Source organism: Macaca nemestrina, chromosome 4 (genome assembly GCF_043159975.1).
Source record: "Macaca nemestrina isolate mMacNem1 chromosome 4, mMacNem.hap1, whole genome shotgun sequence".
Taxonomy (NCBI): domain Eukaryota; kingdom Metazoa; phylum Chordata; class Mammalia; order Primates; family Cercopithecidae; genus Macaca; species Macaca nemestrina.
Window position 1 is genome coordinate 171,276,508 of NC_092128.1, and position 24,020 is coordinate 171,300,527.

At 35.2% G+C, this 24,020-nt stretch overlaps 1 protein-coding gene across 1 annotated transcript in view; it reads right to left on the reverse strand.

Annotated features, from left to right (window-relative positions):
- Positions 1–24,020, reverse strand: part of LOC105472784 (N-6 adenine-specific DNA methyltransferase 1) — a 545,294-nt gene that overhangs the window by 16,175 nt on the left and 505,099 nt on the right. Inside the window, exon 17 of the mRNA XM_071095535.1 lies at positions 510–593. The gene's annotated coding sequence lies outside the window, so the exon portion shown is untranslated. The remainder of the gene's footprint in view (positions 1–509; positions 594–24,020) is intronic.

Genomic DNA, 24,020 nt, shown 5'->3' on the forward strand with positions numbered 1-24,020 from the left:
ATATTGAAGGCCTTATCATGAAAGAACCAATTTAGCCAACGTAAAAGAACAGAAATGTCTTCCCTTAGGAAATAGAGGTCCAAGGTATTCAAATGGCCTGCTTACAAGTAGCAGAATAGAAATCAGCATTCAGGATGCCTGGCATCCAGTTCAGTTTTCCCTGCCACACTATGTCCCACATGCAGTCAGGTCTGCTTGCTGTCTAATGGAAAGTCAGTGGAGGAATGAGTTCAGATGGGAAGGGACAGACCAGATTAAAGGTGTGAAAGCCCAGAACACTAATTGGCAAACGTCAGTTAATTTTTAAATATAATGTCTTCATCATTAAACACTTACTCTTCTCAAACTACGTGAAATCATCAAAGGATGTTACTGAGTCAACAGAAAAAAAGACAAGATCCATCTTGGATCATTTCACGGTTGGAGACTAAGCAGAAGTGAAAATCTCCTCTAGCAAAATTAGCCACTTGAATCATCTAAATGAGCTTAACAATGTTATACTAGATTACCTTTCAGAGTAATTAGACCACCGATTCCTGTCAATTTAAGGAGGCTACTTTCCAGAATGTGTTGAACTTGACATCATTCCCAAACTGGTAGAAAATGGAATAATGAGAATTATAGTTTTGATATCTTTTGTTTAGCCAAGTATGCTTTCTTCCACAAAGTGATCATAGCAATTCTTAACATTATAGATACTTCATTTTCTTTGTTCAACCCATTTTGTAACATGCTATTTTATTATTTTGAAAATTGTAGAATTGTGTATATTCTTCTTAGGCATATTGGTCAAGCTGTAATTTTTTTGTTTAGCATAATTAGAAGTCTGGTATAAAAAAGTGTTTTAAAAAATATTACCTAAAAAAGAAAGTATGGGGCAGTGCAGCTTATGCGTAGGAAATTTCATTTGTTTGCATGCACAAGTAAATATTTTCATGGTGAAGTCAGATGTGTTTGCATGACCAAAGCTCTTTTGCATGTACAAATATGGGTTTCAAGTACCCAAATTACACAAATACATATGCTAATATAATGTGTTGTAGTTGTCGAATTTTTTTCTCAGTAAAATATCAAGGATGAATGAGCTCATTAGTTCCACAGTAAGCAGTTTTTCTTCCGGAAAGCATCTTATTTTAAAATACTCATCCCTCTATCCTTGCAACTTATAGAAATAAAAAACAATTTTTTTAACTTGAAGAAACACTTTTGAAAGGCAAATATCACACAAAATATTTAATTACAACACAGGCATAACAGTTAAGTTTTTAAGAAAGATTTTCAATTTGTCTAAGAAAGTTATATAGAAACCTACTAAACAGCCACAATTTTAGGTACTAAATTCACCATGCTATTCCTAGAGAGAAACAATAATTTTTTGAAAGGTGGAGTAATTCTCACAGGTCATGGGAATTAATTTGAGGTGGACCCTCACCAGCTCTGTGACTCTACCAATCCTAAAGATCTGCTACTTTGCTGGAAAACTCTTCTCATTTTCTCAAATGTGGCATTATAGGCGGTAACCATTACTGAATACTCAGAAAGGAAAGTGAATCTTCAAAGGGGAATATTTTAAAAACGTGCCTGAAATGTGAATTTTAGAAAAATAACTTTCCTCTCTCACAACTTTTCCTCATTAGAATATCTTTCCAAAGTTACCTTGTAAGTTAAATTAAGGTTTAAAAGAGCTTTTAGAGTAACTTGATCATGTTTTAAGAGTTCAAAAACAATCATTTTATTGAGGCGTTGGAAATAGTTTAATAAAGTCATGCCTAAAGTTTTTCTTCAATTTTCTTTATTTTTTCCTAATAACATGTTCTGGACTACATGACTTCTCTCAAGTACACATTCAATGATGTATATTGTTTGAATAAGTATATTCAGAAGTCTTCCAAAACAAGCAATTGTGGAAATTTAGTAAGGCTTATTTGGGCCCAAAGCATGATTTTCTTCGGAATAGTTTCTTATTCTTTTAGACTGTAAGCAATGGACATTAATTGTATTTGTATTTATACTATATAAAAATGTATTTATACTATATATAGAAGATATTCACTGTGGCATACATAAACACAAATATAACGAACATTTCATTTATATGTAGTATAAATTCACTGCTATCAATATATGTATTATACATACAGTAATATAAGTTCATTGGTATCATTCTCTATGAAATACTAAAAGTTCTATTCAGCACATCAGATTCATTCACCAAAAAAAAAAATGATTTTGTTATCATGAATTTCACAGCATTCACTCTGTACTGAGGAGAGAGAGAGGGGTTGGAATTCATGGGACTTTAAGGAAACTGAAACCTAGTCATGAAGAAACATGCACAAAATGACCTACTACTTCCAAAATGTTATATCAAGAGTTTAAATTGTGCATCACAACAAATGGAAATAAGTGATCCGATGTGAACGGCACTTGAAAGGGTTGATGTGGAGTTCACTGTCATTATCAGAGTAGCACAGATTGGCAGAGGAAGACTTCAGGTGTTTAGATAGAAGGAATGATCTCAGCAAAGGAAGAGAAGAGATTAGAACTCCTCAGCAGAAGCCAAAAAGCAGTCAGAAGTTGCTATAGGCTACCACTCATAAGGAAGAACAGGTGGTATTTGGTTTTCTGTTCCTGTGTTAGTTTGCTAAGGACAATGGTCTCCAGCACCATCCATGTCCCTTCAAAGGACACAATCTCACACATGAACACATAGAAGGGAAGAACACACACTGGGGCCTTTCTGAGGGTGGAGAGTGGGAGGAGGCAGGGGATCAGGACAAACAACTATGGGTACTAGGCTAAATACCTGGGCAATGAAATAATCTGTACAACAAATGCCCATGACCAACTTTACCTATGTAATAGACCTACACTTGTACCCCTGAACTTAAAATAAATGTTTTTTTTTAAAAGTTGCTATAAGCTTGTTAAAAGAGGAATAGGAATTGAGAATATGTAATACAAATGAAAAATAGAGCCATGCCTGTTGACCACATTCTGGGAACCATCACACAAGTCAGCTTTGTTAGATTGATTAACCTTATACAGCCACAGTGTCATGCATCATGACCCTTGTCATGCATCTCATTATTCTTTTCACATAACCTCATGCGTATCTCACCATTGAGGACAACAGCGAGAACCAATCTTGTCTTCATTCTAGAATGAGAGTCATAGGGACAACAAAAACAACAATAAAGTCATGGAGCATCTAACTGTCCTTATATCTAAATGTCAAGAAATGACCCTGATGTGTCATCCCCACCCTGCTTTACAATCAATGTTGTCCCAATTATAGTATTGATCCTTATGTTCTTCAAAATGCCAACGTCTGATGCACATGAAAGAAGAGGTTGTTGGGTCCATTCCAAAGACGACTAGGGAAAAAAAGTATTCAGAGATGAGGAGAGCCTGGAAGATAAACTTTTTGGCCCAAACGCAGCTTCCCATTCAAAGAAAGAATTCTACAGTGGGCAACGCTTCCATCTCCAAGACCTATTATGGGCACATTTAACTTCTGGCCAGATTCCCAGCATTTCTGCTATTCTTTGACTTTTGTACTGGTCCACAATGATGGAAATTCATGCATAAAAGTATATGTAGAGTAAGAGTGCACAAATAGGGGCATCTTCTATTCACCCGTTGAAAGAGAGGGTCCATTTCTGAATGCAAGCTTGCTATTTCCACCCAATAAAAGGTGTAGGAAACATAAAAGGTCTATTAGATCATCTTGTCAACTCTTTTACTTAGTTTCATCAACAGTCCAGGATGCTGTCAAATGAAACTCCTCACATTAGGGCATCTCCAAGGATAAAGGCCAGGCACACCTCTGGAATTTACATAGATGCCCAGTGTGCCAACCAGCTACAACAAGGTTCTATGATTCATGATTAGAAATGATCAAAGACCACCTCCCAGTGTTTCTTTCTCCCAGAATTAATAAACTGTATGACACTGAATTCACAAAATATTGTATTTTTAAGCATTCATATGCAATGATTCCTTTCATTGCTATTAATAAACTGGAGGACTCATCCAGCTGAACTCTTTCACTGTGTGTGTGTGTGTGTGCGCACGCACATGCACGTGCTCCCACTTGGACTAGAAGAAAATCCCAGCATCATCTATATCTGACAAGCTTGCTGTACTGTGCTAATGAGCCCTAACGGTTTTAACATAAGTCCTGCAGGGCTGAACTACTTGAGGCTTATTCCATCATTGACAAAAAATGCTCAAGCTTATGGCAGTACTAGACGTTCAGAGAGCTTGAAGTGAAATACAGTCTGTCAATCTGTTCAGTGTCATACCTATAATCAGAATGCTGGGAATGTCTGCACAAATCCTTGTGCTTTTTCTTATGAATTGGAAGACTTTTCTTTCTTAAATAAAAGGAAACAGATCATGCAGCATGTTGAGTAGAAACAGGCTGGTGCATAACAGGAGAAGAAAATCCAATGGAGTAGCCACACACAGATTCCCTTTACTTCTAGGTTGGCAGGCAAAGTAAGATTTGGAATTAACACCAGAAAGGAATTTCTCCCATCTCTTTCCATGGAGCTGGCTCACTGATGTTCAAGCCATGTTAATAGTCTCAGACTGCTGGCTCTGGAAAACGCTAAAGGTATCACAAGGCACTCAGACATTTACCAGTGAATCCAAAATATATAAGCATTTATCCAAGTGCACCCAGTTTCCCAGTCTTCATTAATAATCAGGTAATTGAAAGTGTTCTCATCTCTAATGCCTAATGCAGTAAATTATGAGCAGTCTTGTCACCACATCTATGAGGCATGTTAAAGCCTATGGTGGGTTCTCAACCCTGGCGGCATGCTAATGTCACCCAGAGAGCTCTCACCAAATACCTACATCCAGAGCCCATCCCCAGAGATTCTGGCTTAATTGGCCTGAAGTAGAGCCAAGCCTTGGTATTTTTTTATTGCTCCCCAGGAGATTCTGGTGTGCAGCCAAGATTGAAAGACTAAAATTAACAAGCTGAATCTGAAATGAATTATAGGTATATTGGTATATTATAATAACATGTAACCCTTTATTAGAAGACTCAGAACTTTCTAGAAAAAAATTCCTCTGATGCCTCAGGACTTCTCTCATTACTTCACTTGATGTCTCCTGTGTATCTCAACAATCAGGAGCTACTTGGCATAAAATGTGTGTGAGAGGCAGCCCTGCATAATGGTTAAGAACACAGTGTTTATATTCTTGGGTTTAAATCCTTACTCCTTGGTTGATCTTGGTTGAATTACTTAGTCCTTCTGTTCCTCTACTTTCCCTCTGTAAAATGGTAATAATAGCTCCAGTTGAAAGGACTGAATGACTCAATGTGTGTGAAACATTTGCACTGTGCCTGGCCCATGGGAAGTTCTACATATGTACTGGCTATTATTGTCTCTAAACTGCCAATAGCTGAAAAATAAAAATGTATGAAAATCCAAACCCCAAGTGTTTAATGCTTGAACAGTGTTCTAAACAACAGTCAGCTTTTGTTTTCCCTTTACTGTAAGTCCGGTATGCAATGACCTCTACAATTCTTAATATTCCACCCAGGACTCAGTCAAATGCACCAGTTTCTTCCATCAAAAAGGCTGCATGTTTTCTTGCCAGTATTGTCAAATTGGGAATCAGTTATTATATAATTTTGTGTTTACTAACAGCATTGTTGCAATACCATAAAAACTATAGTTTGCAAAAGAGCACTGTATTTCCAGATGTTTTATGCACGTCTATAGCAGTTTTGGTGACATTTGGAATATAAGCATTATGTAAACCTGAAATTTAAATTTCCATTTGTACAATAACAAGACTGACATAATGTGGATCCAAAGTGTGGTAGGTTTTAAAAAAAAAAAAAGAAGAAGAAGAAAAAAAACTAAAAAGTCTTTTGTATAAGCATGTGCCCCACTTAACTAGCTACTTCACTGTTTGACAAAATATCATTTGGAAACAATGTCGGTAAGTACCATCAATCCTATGTAGAAGTTGTACTGCACTGACTCTGAAATATTGTTTTGCTTTTAATTCTGCAGGCGTAATTTTTCCAGTGGGTCAGAATCAAGATTACAGTAATATGAAGCAGTGGAAGAAAATCTCCCTGCTGTTAGAAGAAAACATGGTTATCCTACCTATTAGTAGACAAACATGGAAATATTTGATTTAATTTAATTTTCACATGATTTAATTTTGACTTAATGCTCTCCCAGGGAATAGTGATTTCTGATGTCAGGAACTGCCTTTCCTTTAAGGCATGTGCTTCTTCTTTAGAGGCAAGGAACTGCAAACATTTTCTGTAAAGCACCACGCATATACACTTTAGATTTTGCACCCATATGTTCTCTGTTGCAAATACTCAACTCTGCTATTGAAGCAAGAAAGTCACAAATAAATGAGCATGTCTGGTATGGAAGGCTGAATAATAGTTTCCAAAGAAAAGCAGATTCTAATACCTGCAACATGTGACTACTGCCTTATATTGCAAAAGGAACTTTGCAGGTATGGTTAAATCAAGGATCTTGAAATGAGGAGATTATTCTAGATTATCTGGATGAGCCCTAAAAGTAATCACAAGTGTCCTTATAAAAGAGAAGCAGAGAGGACATTTGACCACAGAGACAGAAGGCAATGTGACAACTGGAGCAAGATGCTATGCTACTGGCATGAAAGATGGAGAAAGGGCCAGATGCCAAAATATCAATTTTTAAGTGTACAATAGCGTTATCATCTATAGGGACAATGTTGTACAGCAGATCTCTGGTACTTACTCATCTTGCATAATTGAGAATTTATGCTCTTTGACTAGCAATTCCCTAAAGCTCCTTGCCCCAGCCCTAGGTTACCACCATGTTATCCTCTAATTCTATGAGTTTGACTATTTTAGTGTCAATTCTATGAGTTTGACTATGTCAGTGGAATCAGGCAATTTTAGTCCTTCTATGACTGGCTTATTTCACTTAGCATCAGGTCCCCAGGATCATCCAAGTTGTTGCATATAGCAGGATTTTCTTCTTTTTTAAGCTTGAATAAATATTACATTGTAAGTACATACCATATTTTATTTGTTCATCCTTAAAAGGATGTTTATTCATTTCTACATTTTGTTATTGCAAATAGTGATGCAATAAACACTGGAGTGCTAACATCTCTTCTAGATTCTGATTTTAATTCTTTTGTATAAATACTAGAAGTGGGAGGAGTGTACTATGTGATAGTTCTATTTTTAATATTTTGGGAACACTCCTTACTCTTTTCCATAGCTGCTGCACTATTTTGCATTTCTGTAACAGTGCTCAAGAGATCCAACACCTCCACATCCTCACCAACACCTGTTGTGTTTTGATTGTTGAAAACAGCCATACTAAAAAGTGTGAGGTGATATCCCATCATGGTTTTGATTTGCATTTCTCTGATGATTACTGACAATGAACATCTTTTTCTTATACCTGTTGGCCATTTATATGTCTCAACGACTGTTTATTCAAGACTTTGGCCCATTTCTTAATCTGATAATTAGGTTTCACTATTAAGTTACAAAAGTTTCCTTATATATTTTGGAAATTAATCGCTTATATAATAAATGGTTTACAAAGATTTTATTCCATTCCCTAGATTGCCTTTTTCACTCTATTGATTATTTCCTTTAATGTCAGAAACTTTCTAGTTCAATGTTGTCCCACTTACCTATTTTGATTTTCTTGCCTGCTTTTGATGTCATATTCATGAAATTATTGCCAATACCAATGTCTTGAAGTTTTACAGTTTCAGGTCTGATAATGTAAGTCTTTAATCCACTTTGAGTTGAATCTGCATATGATTTAATATAAAGGTCCAATTTTATTCTTTTGCATGTGGATATCCAGTTGTCCCAGAGCCATTTGTTGAAGAAATTATCCTTTCTCAGTTTTATGACCTTTGTCAAAGATAATTTGACCATATATGTGTGAATTTATTTTGGGGTTCTCTATTCTGTTCCATTTTTCTATGTGTTTGTCTTTATGCCAGTAACACATTATTTATTTTTTATTGATAAAGTTTGTATTTTTACTATGTATAATGTATTGTTTTAAAGTATGCATACAATGTTGAATAACTCTAGTTAATTAACATATGCATCCCTTCATATGGTTATCATTTTTGTGATGAGAACACTTCATATCCACTTCCTTAGCTATTGCTATAGCTTTGGAATAAATTTTGAAATTAGGAAGTGTGATGCCTTCAGCTTTATTCTTCTTCGTCAAGATTGTTTTAGCTATTTGAGGTATTTTGTACTCCCATATAAATTTTAGAATTATTTTTTCTAATTCTATAAAAAATTCCATTGGGATTTTGATAGGGATTACATTGAATCTGTAGATTACTTTGGGCAGTATTGACGTTTTAACAATATTAAGTCTTTGAATCTATGAACACAGGATATCTTCCATCTGCTTGTATCTTATTTCATCAATGTTTTGTAGTTTTCTGTGTACAAGTATTTTGCCTCCTCAATATGTTCTGCTTTTTGTTGCCTTGTAAATGGGCTTGTTTTCCTAATTATTTTTTCACACAGATTGTTGTATAGAAACTCAACTGATTTTTGTATGTTGATTTGCATCCTGTAATTTTAATGACTTTATTAGTCCTAATGTTTTTTAATGGAGTCTTTAGCGTTTTCTATGTATAAAAACTGCATCTGCAAACAGAGACAATGCTAATTTTTCCTTTCTGATTTGAGTGCCACTTTTCTTGCCTAATTTCCCAAGCTAGGAATTCCAGTACTATGTTAAATAAAACAACAAGTGACAAAAGAGGGCATCCTTGCTTTGTTCCAAACCATAGAAGAAAAACTTGCAACTTTTCACCTTTAAGTATGATGTCAACTGTGGGCTCTTCATATATGGCCTTTATTATATTGAGGTAATGTCTTTCTATGCCTCGTTTGTTTAGAATTTTTATCACAAAAATGTTGTTGAATTTTGTCAAACACTTTTTCCACATCTGTTAAAATAACATGTATATGATTTTATTCTGCTAGTTCATTCAGGCTGTTATAACAAATACTTTAAATTGGGTGGTTAATAAAAAGAAATTTATTTCTCACAGTTTTAGAGGATGAGATGTTCACAATTGAGGTACTGGCCTCTTTTATAAGAGCACTAATTCCAATCATCTCCCAAACACTCTCCCTCCTAATGTCATCACATTGGTGATGAGGTACTAACGCATGCATTTTGGGGTGACACAAACATTCAGACCATAGAAGCGGCATAATATATTAATTATTTTTGTATGTTAAAACAATCTCATGTCTCAAAGAGAAATCCCACTTGGTCATGGTGTATGATCCTTTAAATGTGCTGTTGAATTCAGTTTGCTGGTACTTTGTTAAAAATTTTTACGTCTTCAGAGATATTGACCTGTAGTTTTCTTTCCTTGTGGTATATTTGTCTGAATTTGGTAACAGGGTAATGTTGAGATCTCATAAAATGAATTTGGAAGTAAGTCCTCTTTTCCAGTTTTTTTAAAGAGTTTGAGAAAGGTTGATGTTAAATCTTCCTTTTATGTTTGGTAGAATTTACCAGTGAAGTCATCTGGTGCTGGGCTTTTCTTTATTAAGAGGTTTCTGGACAATGATCCAATCGTATATAAATATATATAGATATACACAGATGTAATTTATAGATAATATAATTTATATTATATAATATATTGATATCAATATAATTTATGTTGATATATTGATATCAATATATTATATATATTAATATGTAATATACATTAATATATTATATATCATTGATATATCATTAATATATCAGATGATACATATCATTAATATATTATATATTTATATATCACTATATTAGATATGATATAGTAATATATTAGATATTATATATGATATATAAAATATATAATATAAAATATAATAAAACTATATAATACATTATATATAACATATATAACATGTATATTTATACCTATATGTGTGTGTATATATATTGGGGTGTGTGTGTATGTGTGTGTATATATATATATGTACGTTCTTTGGGATCAGTTGAAGTACGTCTTTCATTTCTGATTTTACTTATTTTTCTATCTTCTTTTTTAGTCTAGCTACAGGTTGTCAATTTTGTTTGTCTTTAAAATATACCAACACTTAGGTTTGCTTTCTGTATTGTTTTCTATTTTCTATTGTGTTTATTTCTGTTCTAAACTGTACAGTCTCCTTTCTTCTGCTAACTTTAGGCTTAGGTTGTTCTTCATTTTACTTTTTCACCCATTTTACTCCTTTGAGGTGTATAAACCTCCTTCTTAAAACTGATTTTGCTGCATCTCAGAAATGTTTAGTATGTTGCATTTTTATTTTTGTCTCAAAATATTTTCTAATTTCCCTTTTGATTTTTTTCTTTTACCTACTGGTTCTTGAGAAGTAAGTGTGTTTTTAAATTTCCACATATTTGTGAATTTTCCAGTGTTTCTTCTGCTCTTGATTTCTAGTTTTATTTCATTGTGGTCACAAAAGATACTTGGTATAATTTCAGTCTTCTTAAATTTGTTAACATTTGTTTTGTGACCTAGCCTGTGCTCATCCTAAAGAAATATTCGTGTACACATCAAAAGACTTTGTATTCTGCTCCTCTTGGTTTGGATGTTCTACATATATCTGTTAAGCCTATTTAGTCTATAATGTTATTCAAGTCCTCTGTTTACTTATTGATATTCTGTCTGGACGTCTGTCCATTATTGAAAGTATGGCATCGAAGTCTCCTCCCATTACTGCATAGCTGTCTATTTCTACCCTCAGCTTTATCATAAACATATAAAGCTCATCTGCCATATATATTTAAATGCTCTAATGCTGGAGGTATATGCACTTATAATCATTGTTTCGTCCTGGGAAACTGATTGTTTTATCATCACATAACGTCTTTTTTATGTTTAGTGAAAGTTTTAGACTTAAAAATCTATTTTGCCTGATATAAGTGTGTCCACCTTTGCTGGATTTTGGTTGCCATTTACATTAAATATCTTTTTCCGTCCCTTCACTTGTAGCTATGTGTGTCCTTAAATCTAACGTCAGTTTCATGTGGATACAGCATAGCTGGATAATTTTTTAGTCCATTCAGCCACTCTAAGCCTTTTGATTGGGACATTTAATCATTTCAACTTTAAAAGTTTAATTATTTATAGGAAAAGATTTACTATTAACATTTTGTTGCTTGTTGTTTATCTTATAGTTCTTTTCTCTCTTTTTGTCTCTCTTTTTATTTGATTTGATTTTTGGTGGGGGGGGTGGGGGGATGGAGTTTTGCTCTTGTTGCCTGGGCAGGAAAGCAATGGCGCAATCTCAGCTGACTGCAACCTCTGCCTCCTGGGTTCAAGTGATTCTCCTGCCTCAGTCTCCCTAGTAGCTGGGATTACAGGCACTTCCACCACGCCCGGCTAACTTTTTTGTATTTTTAGTAGAGACGGAGTTTCACCATGTTGGCCAGGCTGGTCTTGAACTCCTGACCTCAGGTGACCCACCCGCCTTATCCCTTCAGAGTGCTGGGATTACAGGCATGAGCCACTGCGCCTGGCCTCTTTTTGTCTCTTGCTCTCTTCATTTGTGTTTCACTGATTTTTTTTTTATTGATATACCTTTATTTCTTTTTATTTTTCTCTTGTGCTGTAGGCATTTTATTGTGGTTACCATGGGATTAACATAAAATACCTTACAGTTATAACAGATTTTTTAAAAAATAACAATTTAACTTCAAGCATATGCAAAAACTTTTTTCTTTCCCCTACACTCAGTTATTGATTTCCTAATTTAAATTAAGTTATAGTGTGGATCTATTATCATATTTTTAAATGCTAGTTATTTTCAATACATTTGTCTTTTATATTAGAATTAAAAGTGATTTGTCCACCATTACAATAATACAGCATTCTGTATTTGTCTATACATTTATCTTTTATTTTTTTGAGATGGAGTCTCACTCTGTCTCTCAGGCTGGAGTGCAATGGCATGATCTCAGCTCACTACAACCTCTGCCTCCCAGGTTCAAGCAATTGTCCTGCCTCAGCCTCCCGAGTAACTGGGACTACAGGTGCCTGCCACAACACCCAGCTAATTTTTGTATTTTAAGTAGAGACAGGGTTTCATCATGCTGTCCAGGCTGGTCCAGAACTCCTAACCTCAGGTGACCCACCCACCTCGGCCTCCCAAAGTGCTGAAATTACAGGCATGAGCCACCACGCCCGGCCCTATACATTGATCTTTACAAATAAGTTTCACACTCTTTATGCTATTCTGTTACTGGTTAGTATCCTTTCCTTTTGACTTGAAGAACTCCCATTAGCATTTCTTGAGAGGCAAATTGAAAGAATGGTGATGAGCTTTCTCAGTTTTTATTAGCTTGGAAAAATCCTTCTTCTTCTTTCTTTGAATGGTATTTTTGCCAGCTATAGTATATTTAGTTGGTAGTCGTTTGTTTATTTCTTTTAGCACTTTCAATAAATCATCCTACTCCCATCTAACTGGCAAAGTTTCTGCTGAGAAAATTATCTTACAGTCTTGAGGAGGTTCCCTTATATGAGACAAGACATTTTTCTCTTGCTACTTTCAAAATTCTCTTTGGCTTTTGACAATTTGATTACAGAGTGTCTACATATAGATTTCTTTGGGTTTATTCTTTTGGGCTTGGGTTGAGGAGGCAAATTTCTGGTCTAAATATTCATTTCCTAACCCAGATTTGGAAAGTTTTTGGCATTAACTTTTAAAATGTGCTTTCAGTATCATTTTTTTTCTCCAAGATCCCCATTTTATATATACATTGGTCCACTTGGTGGTGTCCCATAAGTTCCTTAATCTTTCTTCACTCTTGTTTTCTTCTGTTTTCTTTCAGCTTCTATGACTGAATAATTTTTATAACCAGGCTCTGACTTTACTAACACTCTCTTCTGTTTGATTTAGTCTACAGTTGAAGTTCATTAGTGAATTTTTCAGTTCAGTTATTATATTCTATAGTCCCATGATTTCTGTTGGTACATTTTTAATATTTCCTATCTCTTTGTTGAAATTCTCACTTTGTTTATGCATTATTCTCCACTTCTTGGTGAGAAATTTTAAGATGCTTATTTTGAATTATTTGCTAGATAAATTATATAACTCCATTTAATTCAATTCAGGTAGGTTTCTAGAGATTTGTCTTCCTTCTTTGATTGGAACATCATTGCCTAGTTCTCTAGTTCCCTTTCCTCTCTGTGTTGCTGTCTGAATATTAGACAAAAGAGTCACTTCTCCCACTCTTTAAAGACTAGCCTTGTCTAGGAGAAGTTCTCACTAATCAGCCCGGCCAGAGATTCCGAAGACTTCTCGAACCTGTAAGTTTTTCAACCCACTTTCTTTATCATACTCACCACCCCCACCACCACAGGCATCTAGAATATGCCAGATGCCATCAATACTCCAAGACAAGAAAAATAAAACCAGTTCTTCGGAAGTCCCTGAAAAGGTTGGATTATTGGGTACTCTAAGTCAACTCTTTCAATACCCAAAGAGGAGCTGGGAGCTGGGATTTTTATCTTCTCACTCTGATCTGCGCAGTCAGGTGAGCAGCTTTGGTGACTAGTTGTGTGCTAAAAACCCTATGCCTGCTTTGCTCATGTTCTTACTAACTATCCTCCATCACAAAGATACATTAATGGTACTATAGGTGTCAGTTTACATGACTGGTTTTTTTTTTCTTAGTTGTCAATTTTTGTTAGTATATAGCAGGTATATATATTTATGGGGTACATGAGATATTTTGATATAGGAATATATGCTTAATAACCACATCAAGATAGGTGAGCCGGGCGCGGTGGCTCAAGCCTGTAATCCCAGCACTTTGGGAGGCCGAGACGGGCGGATCACAAGGTCAGGAGATCGAGACCATCCTGGCTAACACGGTGAAACCCCGTCTCTACTAAAAAATACAAAAACCTAGCCGGGCGAGGTGGCGGGCGTCTGTAGTCCCAGCTACTCGGGAGGCTGAGGCAGGAGAATGGCGTGAACCCGGGAGGCGGAGCTTGCAGTGAGCTGAGATCCGGCCACTGCACTCCAGTCTGGGCGACAAAGCGAGACTCTGTCTCAACAAAAAAAAAAAAAAAAAAAAAAAAAAAAAGATAGACAGGTGATATTCATCACCCCAAATATTTATCCTTTGTGTTATAAATAATCCAGTTATACACTTTTAGTTATTTTAAAATATAAAATTAAATTATTATTGCCTTTAGTCACCCTCTTGGGCTATCAAATACAAGGTCTTATTTATACTTCCTATTTTTTGTACCCATTAACCATACTACTTTTTTCCCACTACCAACCACTACCCTTCCCAGCCTCTGGTAACCATCCTCTACTCTCTATACCCATGAGTACAATTCTTTTAATTTCTAGCTCCCATAAATAGGTGAAAACATGCAAAGTTTGACTTTCTGTGCCTGGTTTATTTCACTTGACATAATGATTTCCAAGTCAATATGTTAATGACATGTTCCATTCATGCTGCTGCAAATGACAGGATCTTATTTGTTTTAATAGCTGAATAGTATTCCATTGTATATACGTACCACATTTTCCTTAGTTATTCATCTGTTGATGGACACTCAATTTGCTTCCAAATCATGGCTACTGTGAATAGTGCTATAATAAACATGGGAGTGCAGATATCTATTCAATATGTTAATTTCATTTCTTTTGGGTATATACCTAGCAGTGGGATTGTGGGATCATACAGTAGCTCTATTTTTATTTTTTTTGAGGAAACTTGAAACTGTTCCAATAGTGGTTGTACTAATTTACATTCCCATTAACTATGTACAAGGTCTCCACCTTCTTACTAGCATTTTTTTCTGCCCCCCCCTTTTTTTTTTGGATAAAAGCCATTTTTACTGGGATGAGATGATATCTCATTGTAGTTTTCATTTGCATTTCTCTGATGATCAATGATGTTGAGCACCTTTTTATTCATCTGATTTTTATTTGTACATCTTCTTTTCTAAATGTCTGTTCAGATCTTTGGTCCATATTTTAATCAGATTATTAAATTTTTCTATAGAGTTTTTTGAGCTATTTATGTATTCTGGTAACTAACAACTGGTCAGGTGGATAGTTTACAAATATTTTCTACCATGCTGTGGGTTATCTCTTCACTTTATTGACCGTATCTATTGCTGTGGAGAAGCATTTTAATTTGATGTTATCCCATTTGTCTATTTTTGCTTTGCAAACTGTTTGTGGGCATTACTCAAAATCTTTACTTAGTGCAACGTCCTGGAGAGCTTCTCAGATGTTTTCTTGTAGTCGTTTCATAGTCAGAGGTCTGAAATTTAAGTGTTTAATCCATTTTGATTTGATTTTTTTTATACGGCAAGAGATAGAGGTCTAGTTTCATTCCTCTGCATATGGATATCCAGATTTCCCAGCGCCATTTATTGATGAGACATTTATTTTTCCATTGTATGTTCTTGGTGTATTTGTTCAAAATGATTTTGTTTTAGGTTCTCTATTCTGTTCTGTTTGTCTATGTGTCTGTCTTTGTTTATTTGTTTGTTTGTCTGCTTTTGGAGACAGAGTCTTACTCTGTTGCCCAGAGATTTTGCAATGGCAAAATCTCAACTACTGCAAACTCTGCATCCAAAGTTCAAGCAATTCTTGTGCCTCAGCCTTACAAGTAGCTGGGGTTACAGGCATGTGCCACCAAACCTGGCTAAGTTTTGTATTTTAGCAGAGATGGGTTTTCATCATGTCGGCCAGACTGGCCTCGAACTGTTGGTCTCAAGTGATCCACCAGCTTTGGGCTCCCAAATTCTCAGGATAACAGCAGGTGTGAGCCACTGCACTGGGCCTATGTGTCTGTCTTCATGCCAATATTAATGCTGTTTTGGTCACTATAACTCTGTAATATTATTTGGTGTCAGGTGATAGGATTCCTCTAGTTTTGTTCTGTCTGTTCAGAATAGCGTTGGCTGTTCTGAGTCTTTTGTGGTTTCATATAAATTTTAGGATTATTTTTTCTATTTCCGTGAAGAATGTCATTGGTATTTTGATAGGAATTGCACTGAATGTGTAGATTGTTTTGGGTAATATGGGCTTTTTAACAATATTTATTCTTGAAATCCATGAACATAGAGTATCTTTCCATTTTTGTGCATTACTTTTTTATTTGTTTTTCAGATTAATTACTTTTGGCACATAAAAATATTAATATCTGTATATTGATGTTGTATCCCATGATTTACTGAATTTATTAGTTCTCATTTTTTTGCTGCAGTCTTTATTTTTTCCAAATATAAGATTATACGTGCATATAAGGATAATTTGACTCCTTCCTCTCCAATTTGGATGCTCATTATTTCTTTATCTTGTCTGATTGCTCTGGCAATAACTTCCAGCACTATGCTGAATAACAGTAGTGAAACTGGGCATCCTTGTCATTTTCTCAATCTTAGAGAAAAGGTCTTCAGTTTTTCCCCATTCAGTATATTAGCTGTGGGTCCGTCATATATGACTCTTATGTTGAGATATGTCCTTTCTATACGGTTTTTTAAGGGTTTTTATTATGAAGGGATGTTGAATTATATCAAATACTTCTCCAGCATTAGTTGAAATTGTCATATTGTTTTTGTCTTCATTCTGTTGATACATCAAATTGATTGATTTGCATATATTGCACATATATGCAAGGATGCTTGCACCTCTGAGATAAATCCCACTTGGCCATGATAAATCTTTTTGATGTGTTGTTGAGTTCAGTTTGCTAGTGTTTTGTGAAACATTTGTGAATCAAGGTTAATCAGGGATATTGGTCTGTAGTTTTTATTTATTTATTTTTTAATGTGTCTTTGGTTTTGGTATCAAAGTAATTCTGGGCTCATAAAATGAGATTGAAAATATTCCCTCCTCTTCTGTTTTTCTAAATGGTTTGAGTAGGATTGGTATTCTTTAAATGTTAGGTAAAATTCAGCAGTGAAGTCATTACATCTCAGGCTTGTCTTTCCTGGGAGATGTTTTATTATCATTTTGATCTCATCACTTATTATTGGTCCATTCAGATTGTAAATTTCTTCATGGTTCAATGTTGGCAGATTATATGTGTCTAAAAATTTATTCATTCCTTCTAGATTTTCCAATTTATGGGCATATAGTTGCTCAAAGTGGCCTCTAATAATCCTTTAAATTTCTGTACTATTAGTTGTAATGTCTCCTTTTTCATCTCTAATTTTATTTATTTGGGTCTTCTCTATCTTAGTCTGGCTAAAGGTCTGTCAATTTTGTTTAACTTTTCAGAAAACCAACTTTGATTCATTTTATTAATCTTTTCCATTGTTTTCTTCATTTTAATTTCATTTATTTATGTTCTGATCTTTACTGTTTCTTTTCTATTACTCATGTTGCGTTTGGTCAACTATGGCTTTTCTAGCTTTTTAAGATGCATAATTAGGATGTTTAAAGATTTTCTGCTTTTTTATGTAGGCCCTTATAAACTTTCCTCTTAGTACTGCTTTTACTGAATACCATAGGTTTTGGTATGCTGTGTTTCAATTATTGTTTGTTTGTAAAAATGTTTCAACTTCCTCTTTAATTTCTTCATTGACCCACAGGTCATTCAGGAGCATAATGTTTAATTTCCATGTACTTGTATAGTTTCTAAAATTCCTCTTGTTATTGATTTATTATTTTGATTATTTATTACTTTTTATTTCATTTGGTCAGAGAAGGTACTTGATTTTTTTTTTTTTTAATTTTAAAAGACTTGTTTTTTTGGCCTAGTATATGGTCTATCATTGAAAATGCTCCATGTGCCAAGGAGAAGAATGTGCATTCTGCAGCTGTTGGATGATATTTTCTGTAAATATTTATTAGGTCCATTTGGTCTGCAGTGCAGATTAAGTGTAAAGTTTCTTTGTTGATTTTCTGTCTCGATGATCCATGCAATGTGAAAGTTGAGTGTTGAAGTCTTTAGCTATTATTGTGTTAAGGTTGATCACTCTTTTTAGCTCTGACAATATATGCTTCATATATCTAGGTGTTCATATGTTGGGTGCATATACATGTACAATTATTGTATCCTCTTGGTAATTTTATCCTGTTATATAATGGCCTTCTTTGCATTTTTTACAGTTTTTGTCTTAAAATCTATTTTGTCTGATATAAGTATAGTGACTTGCTCTTATATGGTTCCCACTGGCATGGAATATATTTTTCCATCTCTTTTTCAGTCTACTTGTGTCCTTACAGATGAAGTGCATTTCTTCTAGACTATAGATCATTGGGTCTTGTTCTCTTTTTTTTTTTTTTTTTTTTTTTTTTTTTTTTAAAGACAGAGTCTCCCTCTGTCACCCAGGCTGGAGTGCAGAGCATGATCTCAGCTCACTGCAACCTCTGCCTCCTGAGCTCTAAGTAATTCTCCTGCCTCAGCCTCCGGAGTAGCTGGGACTACAGGCACGCACCACCATGCCTGGCTAATTTTGTATTTTTAGTAGAGATGGGGTTTCATCCTGTTGGCCAGGGTGGTCTCAAACTCCTGACCTCAGGTGATCCACATGCCTCGGCCTCCCAAAGTGCAGGGATTACATGCGTGAACCACAACACCTGGCCTTGTTTTCTTATCCATTCAGTAAGTCTATGTCTTTTCATGGAGAAGTTTAGTTAATTTACATTTAATGTTACTCTTGATAAGTAAAATCTTACTCCTGTAAGATTTTTTTGTTTTGTTTTGTTGTTGGTTTTCTGGGTGTTTTTTTGTGTGTGTGTGTTCTCTTCCTTCTGACTTGTCTTCCTGCTTTCCTTTCAGTAAAAGTGATTTTCTCCAGTGGACTATTTTAATTTCTTGCTTATTATTTTTTATTTGTTGTGTGTTATTGGATTTGCAGTTACTATGGAGCTTGCAAATAAAATTGTATAACCTATTATTTTAAACTGATAACAGCTTAACATTGATTGCATAAATCAACAAATGAAATAACAAGCAAAATACTAATAAAAACTCTATAACTTTAACTTCTTCCTCCTACTTTTTTGTGATGGATATTTATGATAGGTTTTATAATTTCTATATTTTTATTAAAATTTTAATTTCCATAATGAGTTTTTCTTTACTAAAATTTTCAATAGCTTTTGGGGTACAAGTGGTTTTCATTACATGGATGAAATTTTCAGTGGTGAATTCTGAGATTGTAGTTCACCCATCACCCAAGTAGGGTAGACTGTAGCTAATGTGAAGTTTTTTATCCCTATCCCCCCTCTGAGTCTCTAAAACTCATCATATAACTCTGTATGCCTCTGCATACTCATAGCTTAGTTCCCACTTATAAATGAGAATATACAATATTTTGTTTTTTACTCCTGTGTTACTTCATTTAGAATAATGGCCTCCAGCTCCATTGAAGTTGCTGCAAAAGACATTATTTCATTCTTTTAATGGCTGAGTAGTAGTCCATGTGTGTATATAACACATTTTTTTATCCACTCAATAGTCAATGAGCACTTAACTTCGTTCCGCATCTTTGTAATTGTGAATTGTGCTGCATTTGCAAATGTCTTTTTCATATAATGACTTCTTTTCTTTTGAGTACTCAGTAGTGGCATTGCTGGATTGAATGGTAGATCTACTTATAGCTCTTTAAGGACTCTCCATGCTATTTTCCATAAAGGTTGTACTAATTTACACTCTCACCAGCAGTTTATAAGCATTCACTTTTCCCACATCCATGGCAACATCCATTGTTTTTCTGACTGTGTAATAATTGCCTTACTTGCCCGAGTAAGGTGGTATCTCACTGTAGTTTTAATTTGCATTCCCTAATGATTAGTGATGTTGAGCTTCTTTTCATATGTGTGTTGGTCATTTGTGTATCTTCTTTTGAGAAATGTCTATTCATTTCCTATGCTCACTTATTAAAGGAATTATTTGATTTTTTTTCTTGGTGTTTGAGTTCCTTATAGATTCTGGATGCTAGTTCTTTGTCAGATGCATAGATTGCAAATATTTTCTCCTATTCTATGGGTTGTCTGTTTACTCTGGTGAGTATTTCTTCTGCTGTGCAGAAGCTTTTTCATTTAGTTAGGTCTCATTTATTTCTTTATGTTTTTGTTGCATTTACTTTGGAGGGTTTAGTCATGAATTCTTTACCTAGGCTGACATCTAAAATAGTTTTCCCAACATTGTCTTCTAGAAATTTTATGGTTTCAGACCTTATGTTTAAGTCTTTGATCCATCTTAATTTTTTTTATATGGTGAGAAATAAGGATGCAGTTTTATTCTTCTATGTGTGGCTTGCCAGTTATCCCAGCACCATTTATTAAATAGAGTGTCCCTTCTCCAATTTGTGTTTTCATATGCTTTGTCAAAGATCAATTAGTTGTATGATTTTTATTTATTGCTTTTGATTGTTTTGGTTATTCTGACTCTTTTTTCATTTCATATAAATTTTAGGATTTTCTAATTCTGTGGCTACTAATGTTGGTATTTTGATGGGAATTGCATTAAATATGTAAATTGCTTTGGGTAGAATGGTCATTTTCACAATACTCATTCTTCTAATCCATGAGCATGAGCCATTCCATCTGTTTATGCCATCTGAGATTTCTTACAGCATTTTTTTTTCAGCTCTCTTGTTAGAGATCTTTCACCTGTTTGGTTATTTCCAGGTATTCTATATTCTTTACAGCTGTAGTAAAATATATTGAGTTCTTGATTTTATTCTCAGCTTGGTTGTTGTCGATATATAGCAGTGTTACTAATTTGTGTATGTTGATTGTGTAACCTGAGACTTCATTAAATTTGTTTTTCAAATCTAAGAATCTTTTGGAAGAGTCTTTAGAATTTTCTAGATATACAGTCATATCATCTGTAAACAGCAGTAGTTTGACTTTCTCTTTTTCAATTCGGATGTCCTATTTCTTTTTTTTCTTGCTTAATTGCCTTCTTTAGTACTTCCAGTACTATGTCGAATAGAAATGGTAAAAGTGAGTATTTTTGTCTCTTCCGGTTCTCAGAGAAAACTATTTCAACTTTTCCCATTCAGTATGATGTTGATTGTGAGTCTGTCATATATGGATTTTATTAATTTAAGATAGGTTCCATGTCTAGTTTGTTGAGAGTTTTTTTTTTTTTCCATAAAGGAGAGCTAAAATTTGTCAATCACTTCTTCTGCATCTATCGAGATGATCATATGGTTTTTGTTTATAATTCTGATGATGTGATGTATCACATTTTTTAACTTGCATATACTAAACCACCTCTGCATCCCTTGGACAAAACTCACTAGATGATTTTGAATTATCTTTTTGATGTGCTGCTGGATTCAGTTAGCTAATATTTTCCTGAGGTTGTTTGCCTCTATGTTCATCACATAAATCGGTCTGTAGTTTTATTTTTTGTGTCATTCCTGGTTTTGGTATCAGAGTGATACTAGCTTCATAAAATGGTTTAGGGATGATGTCTTCTTTTTCAATCTTTTGAAATAGTTTCTGTAAGATTGCTAGTAATTCTTTAAATGTCTGGTAGAATTCACTTGTGAATTTATGTGGTCCCAGGCTCTTATTAATTGGCAATTTTTAAATTACTGACTCAGGTTTGCTGCCTCTTATTGATCTGTTCAAAGTTTCTATTTATTCCTGATTTAATCTGAGAGGGTTGTATATTTCCAGGAATTCGTCCATTTCCTCTAGGTTTTCTAGTTTGTATGCAAAAAGGTGTTCCATAGTGGTCTCAAATGATCTTTTGTATTTCCGTGGTGTTGATTGTAATGTCTCCAGTTTCATTTCCAGTTGAGTTTATTTGGATCTTCTCTGTTTTTTTTTTTTTTTTAATTTATTTATTATTATTATACTTTAAGTTGTAGGGTACATGTGCATAACGTGCAGGTTTGTTACATATGTATACTTGTGCCTTGTTGGTGTGCTGCACCCATCAACTCGTCATTTACATCAGGTATAACTCCCAATGCAATCCCTCCCCCCTCCCCCCTCCCCATGATAGGCCCCGGTGTGTGATGTTCCCCTTCCTGAGTCCAAGTGATCTCATTGTTCAGTTCCCACCTATGAGTGAGAACATGCGGTGTTTGGTTTTCTGTTCTTGTGATAGTTTGCTAAGAATGATGGTTTCCAGCTGCATCCATGTCCCTACAAAGGACACAAACTCATCCTTTTTGATGGCTGCATAGTATTCCATGGTGTATATGTGCCACATTTTCTTAATCCAATCTGTCACTGATGGACATTTGGGTTGATTCCAAGTCTTTGCTATTGTGAATAGTGCCGCAATAAACATACGTGTGCATGTGTCTTTATAGCAGCATAATTTATAATCCTTTGGGTATATACCCAGTAATGGGATGGCTGGGTCATATGGTACATCTAGTTCTAGATCCTTGAGGAATCGCCATACTGTTTTCCATAATGGTTGAACTAGTTTACAATCCCACCAACAGTGTAAAAGTGTTCCTATTTCTCCACATCCTCTCCAGCACCTGTTGTTTCCTGACTTTTTAATGATCGCCATTCTAACTGGTGTGAGATGGTATCTCATTGTGGTTTTGATTTGCATTTCTCTGATGGCCAGTGATGATGAGCATTTTTTCATGTGTCTGTTGGCTGTATGAATGTCTTCTTTTGAGAAATGTCTGTTCATATCCTTTGCCCACTTTTTGATGGGGTTGTTTGTTTTTTTCTTGTAAATTTGTTTGAGTTCTTTGTAGGTTCTGGATATTAGCCCTTTGTCAGATGAGTAGATTGCAAAAATTTTCTCCCATTCTGTAGGTTGCCTGTTCACTCTGATGGCAGTTTCTTTTGCTGTGCAGAAGCTCTTTAGTTTAATTAGATCCCATTTGTCAATTTTGGCTTTTGCTGCCGTTGCTTTTGGTGTTTTAGACATGAAGTCTTTGCCCATGCCTATGTCCTGAATGGTACTACCTAGGTTTTCCTCTAGGATTTTTATGGTATTAGGTCTAACATTTAAGTCTCTAATCCATCTTGAATTAATTTTCGTATAAGAGGCCGGGCGCGGTGGCTCAAGCCTGTAATCCCAGCACTTTGGGAGGCCGAGGCGGGTGGATCACGAGGTCAGGAGATCGAGACCATCCTGGCTGACACGGTGAAACCCCGTCTCTACTAAAAAATACAAAAAAAAACTAGCTGGGCGAGGTGGCGGGCGCCTGTAGTCCCAGCTACTGGTGAGGCTGAGGCAGGAGAATTGCGTGAACCCGGGAGGCGGAGCCTGCAGTGAGCTGAGATCCGGCCACTGCACTCCAGCCTGGGCGGCAGAGCGAGACTCCGTCTCACAAAAAAAAAAAAAAAAAAAAAAAAAATTTTCGTATAAGGAGTAAGGAAAGGATCCAGTTTCAGCTTTCTACTTATGGCTAGCCAATTTTCCCAGCACCATTTATTAAATAGGGAATCCTTCCCCCATTTCTTGTTTCTCTCAGGTTTGTCAAAGATCAGATGGCTGTAGATGTGTGGTATTATTTCTGAGGACTCTGTTCTGTTCCATTGGTCTATATCTCTGTTTTGGTACCAGTACCATGCTGTTTTGGTTACTGTAGCCTTGTAGTATAGTTTGAAGTCAGGTAGCGTGATGCCTCCAGCTTTGTTCTTTTGACTTAGGATTGTCTTGGAGATGCGGGCTCTTTTTTGGTTCCATATGAACTTTAAAGCAGTTTTTTCCAATTCTGTGAAGAAACTCGTTGGTAGCTTGATGGGGATGGCATTGAATCTATAAATTACCTTGGGCAATATGGCCATTTTCACGATATTGATTCTTCCTATCCATGAGCATGGTATGTTCTTCCATTTGTTTGTGTCCTCTTTTATTTCACTGAGCAGTGGTTTGTAGTTCTCCTTGAAGAGGTCCTTTACATCCCTTGTAAGTTGGATTCCTAGGTATTTGATTCTCTTTGAAGCAATTGTGAATGGAAGTTCATTCCTGATTTGGCTCTCTGTTTGTCTGTAACTGGTGTATAAGAATGCTTGTGATTTTTGCACATTAATTTTGTAT